At 46.0% G+C, this 4,863-nt stretch overlaps 1 non-coding gene across 1 annotated transcript; it reads left to right on the top strand.

Moving 5' to 3' along the window:
* TRNAG-ACC (transfer RNA glycine (anticodon ACC)) lies at positions 1–72 on the top strand. The gene has a single exon. It is a non-coding gene; the product is annotated as a tRNA-Gly (tRNA).
* Positions 73–4,863: the final 4,791 nt, after the last annotated feature.

The raw sequence follows: 4,863 nt of genomic DNA, 5'->3' as shown, positions 1-4,863 counted from the left end.
TCCCTGGTGGTCCAATGGTTAAGACTCTACACTACCAATGCAGGGGACCTGGTTCGATCCCTGGTTGGGGAACAGATCCCGCATGCCCACAACTAAAAATCCCGTGCGTGCAGCAACTGAGACCCGGCGCAGCCAAGTAAATAAATAAATATTTTTTTAAAAAGGGGGTGGGTTGTAGAGGTGATCTGTCCAACTTCCTCAGTATACAGATGAGGAAACGGAGGCTGGAGGGGCAGCGATGCTCTTCCGCCAGCATCCACCCCATCCCCCCTCAGGCAAAGAGGCAGAGGGTTGGAGGAGGTGGGCAGTGGGGAGCCAGCATCCTCACCGACATGGTGGCAGCTCCTGATGGCAGCTCTCGGTGGCTCCCGGAGATCTGGGCTCAGGGTCTCACCTCACAGCCCAGCTTATATCCTAGAATATTACACATTAACTCCTCCAAGGCCATAAATCAGGACTTTGGTCCTTTCTGCCAGGGTGTCTGTCCATCCGCATCTCCTGGTACCCAGAACAAACAGGCAGAAGGCTCCTCACCCCAGCCCAGCCCACTCATCCCAGAGCATCCTCCTGGCCTCCCTCCAGCCCAGCTTCCCAGCCTCCTCCCAGATCTCGAGGGCATGTGAACCCAGAAGCAGCACTGAACTGGGCACCAGGAGCAGGCACACACCATGTGAGCTTGGCAGGCTACCCAACAGCCCTGAGCCCCACTTTCTCATCCTTAAACAGAGACTTGTTGGTAAAAATCTCTATACTTTTATGATGTCCAGATTCATTTTGAGAGTCTTTTGTTTTCTCCCCTCACCTCATGATTTTTCTGATTGTCTGTGTAAGTTTTAAAAGCAATACATGGTGGATTCAAAGAAAACATCTAGAAGTATCAGTAACAAACTAAGTAGGGAAGGGAGTGGGGGGGCTGGGGAGGGTGGGGTGGGTAACGGGGTTTCCCTGCTTTGCTCTTTACTCCTGGTACTTATGTAATTGACGTGCTTACCATAGTCAATTAGAGATGTTAAATAAAAAGAAATACGATCACTCATAATCCCACCACCAGGATGGAACCTGCTTATTTTATTGGCACATTTCCTTCCATGCGGTTTTCAATGGATTTATATCATAGACACACGCTGTCTATTTAATTGTTGATCCTGCTTCATTCAGTAAACATTAAAGCCCACAAATCTATATTTCAGAACTATATCTTAATGGCAGTGAAATACTCCACCTTTCAATGACTAAATTTATTCAACCTATTTCCTTCTGCTGAACACTTAACATTAATTCAAAGTGTTTGCTACTTAAAATGCTACTGCATTCAATTATTTGCACATAACATCTGGCAGCATCATGACAACTTTTTTAAGGCGGATTCCCAGAAGTAGAATTTTTCTAGAGTCTTGGTCTGGCGAGCTTGAGAGTTTTCCATTAGAGCTGGTGGTACCCACTCTGGGTGGGGTGCTGGTGGGCCAGCCCTGCTGAAGGCCCTTCTGTGTCAGGAGCTGACAGGTGGCCCACTGCGCAGCACTCACAGAGGACACGACCATTGAGTTCCCGGCCCACCCCAAGACGAGAGTGATTTCCTCGCGAGGAAATTGATCCATTCTTGATCTTTCTCCCAGGGCCATTGTAAAAGCCAAGCAAGATAAGGAGTTGAAAGGGCTTCATAAACAGAAACTCTCTAATCAACAGAAACTACACCTTGTACAGGTGACATTTTCCTGATGATAGCAGTAATTCTAGCCCACTGTAGAAAGTACACAAAGTAAAAAGAACTTAAAAGTTCACTTGTTTTAAAAGAATGTTTAAAGACAGAAGAACATTACCACACTTATGAATTGTGCTCTTTTCTGTGTGTATGTTTTACATCAATGGAAGCTTTTTTTTTTTTTTTTTTTTTTTTTTGCAGTACACGGGCCTCTCACTGTTGTGGCCTCTCCCTTTGCGGAGCACAGGCCCCAGACGTGCAGGCCCAGCAGCCGTGGCTCACGGGCCCAGCCGCTCCGTGGCATGTGGGATCTTCCCGGACCGGGGCACAAACCCGTGTCCCCTGCATCGGCAGGCAGACTCTCAACCACTGCACCACCAGGGAAGCCCTACCTTGGTCTTTTTAAAGAACCAGCTCTTGGTTTTGTTCCCTTCATTATTTTCTGCTTTTATGCTAATTAACTTTTAGGGTTTTTTTTTTTTACTTTTTCTTTTATTGCTCTAACTTCTTGAGGTGAATGTTTTGACTTTTCATGTTTTCTTCTTACTAATAACTGTATTTAAAGCTATGAATTTTCCTCTACCTACTACTTTGGCCCCTTCTCATAGGTTTTCAGATGTTCTGCTCAATATTCCAAATGTTACCCTTGAATCAAGCCAGATGATCAGAAAGTTGTTCTCAGCACTTAGTACACGCTTAATAAATATTTACTGACTGACTGACTGAACAGCAAAAATCATCCTCATCATCAGGGAAGAGTTAGAAAGTGAAATATCAATACTACAGGATTGGCTAAGTTAATGGTGCTAAGAAAATATAAATAGGGGCTTCCCTGGTGGCACAGTGGTTGAGAATCTGCCTGCCAATGCAGGGGACAGGGGTTCGAGCCCTGGTCTGGGAAGATCCCACATGCCACGGAGCAACTAGGCCTGTGAGCCACAACTACTGAGCCTGCGCATCTGGAGCCTGTGCTCTGCACCAAGAGAGGCCGCGACAGTGAGAGGCCTGCGCACCACGATGAAGAGTGGCCCCCGCTTGCCGCAACTAGAGAAAGCCCTCGCACAGAAACGAAGACCCAACACAGCCAAAAATAACTAAATAAATAAATTTTAAAAATTAAAAAAAAAAAGAAAATATAAATGAACTATTACACGGCCATCAGAAATCACACTTTGAGGAGACCCTCAATGGCCGTGGTTCCTTCCTCATTGTACAGTGTTAAGTGAATAAAGCAACTACAAAAGCAAGTTCCCAGGACTTTATGATGGGCCCTTACAGATCTGCCTTCACTGAATTGTACCGCAGGCCACCAGGCTGTACTGAGAGACGACAGTGAGGAGCAGCCATAACAAACCTGCTGGTGTGTCCACCTCTGAGGTGCCAAGGAGGACATGGCCTAGCTGGCCACACAGGGTCTCCCTCATGGAACACAAGCACAAAAGACTTGATTCAACTGCATGGGATTGAGGGCCCCCATAGAAGAAAAGTACAAAATAAAGCCAGGCCTTAAAGAGGCCAAGTCTAGCAGCGAGACAAGCTTGGGCACAGGAAACGACTAGAAAATAATTAATGACACCCCAATGGAAGGCTTCAGAAAGTCCCAGATTCCTGGGGCCGAGGGGGTTCTCCAATGTCATCTGGAGGTCAGTACAGCTCTGGAATCTTGGTTCTAACCTGAGTTCAGTCTCCTCCTCTGTAAAATGAGAGCAATAAGTGTTGCGAGGATTAAGGGAGACAAAGCCCGGCACTTCGTTAATAGTTAACAGAAAGCATTTGCCATTATTATCAGGAGCCCAGTGCCCTACCTGTGTCAGCTGGGAGGAAGGCTGCTCACCTCCACCTGGTGGCCAAGTCTGAGCCCCAGGCCTGTGGGAATGTTCTCCTTGCAAACTCCCAGGGCCCCATCATGACTTTTTTTTTTTTTTTTTTTTTTTCTGCACCACCAGGGAAGCCCTACCTTGGTCTTTTTAAAGAACCAGCTCTTGGTTTTGTTCCCTTCATTATTTTCTGCTTTTATGCTAATTAACTTTTAGGGTTTTTTTTTTTTACTTTTTCTTTTATTGCTCTAACTTCTTGAGGTGAATGTTTTGACTTTTCATGTTTTCTTCTTACTAATAACTGTATTTAAAGCTATGAATTTTCCTCTACCTACTACTTTGGCCCCTTCTCATAGGTTTTCAGATGTTCTGCTCAATATTCCAAATGTTACCCTTGAATCAAGCCAGATGATCAGAAAGTTGTTCTCAGCACTTAGTACACGCTTAATAAATATTTACTGACTGACTGACTGAACAGCAAAAATCATCCTCATCATCAGGGAAGAGTTAGAAAGTGAAATATCAATACTACAGGATTGGCTAAGTTAATGGTGCTAAGAAAATATAAATAGGGGCTTCCCTGGTGGCACAGTGGTTGAGAATCTGCCTGCCAATGCAGGGGACACGGGTTCGAGCCCTGGTCTGGGAAGATCCCACATGCCACGGAGCAACTAGGCCTGTGAGCCACAACTACTGAGCCTGCGCATCTGGAGCCTGTGCTCTGCACCAAGAGAGGCCGCGACAGTGAGAGGCCTGCGCACCACGATGAAGAGTGGCCCCCGCTTGCCGCAACTAGAGAAAGCCCTCGCACAGAAACGAAGACCCAACACAGCCAAAAATAACTAAATAAATAAATTTTAAAAATTAAAAAAAAAAAGAAAATATAAATGAACTATTACACGGCCATCAGAAATCACACTTTGAGGAGACCCTCAATGGCCGTGGTTCCTTCCTCATTGTACAGTGTTAAGTGAATAAAGCAACTACAAAAGCAAGTTCCCAGGACTTTATGATGGGCCCTTACAGATCTGCCTTCACTGAATTGTACCGCAGGCCACCAGGCTGTACTGAGAGACGACAGTGAGGAGCAGCCATAACAAACCTGCTGGTGTGTCCACCTCTGAGGTGCCAAGGAGGACATGGCCTAGCTGGCCACACAGGGTCTCCCTCATGGAACACAAGCACAAAAGACTTGATTCAACTGCATGGGATTGAGGGCCCCCATAGAAGAAAAGTACAAAATAAAGCCAGGCCTTAAAGAGGCCAAGTCTAGCAGCGAGACAAGCTTGGGCACAGGAAACGACTAGAAAATAATTAATGACACCCCAATGGAAGGCTTCAGAA

This window comes from Lipotes vexillifer, unplaced genomic scaffold (assembly GCF_000442215.2).
Source record: "Lipotes vexillifer unplaced genomic scaffold, Lipotes_vexillifer_v1.1 scaffold382, whole genome shotgun sequence".
Lineage (NCBI taxonomy): Eukaryota > Metazoa > Chordata > Mammalia > Artiodactyla > Lipotidae > Lipotes > Lipotes vexillifer.
The sequence above is the reverse complement of the archived record's forward strand: the minus strand, read 5'-3'. Positions and strand labels throughout refer to the sequence as shown.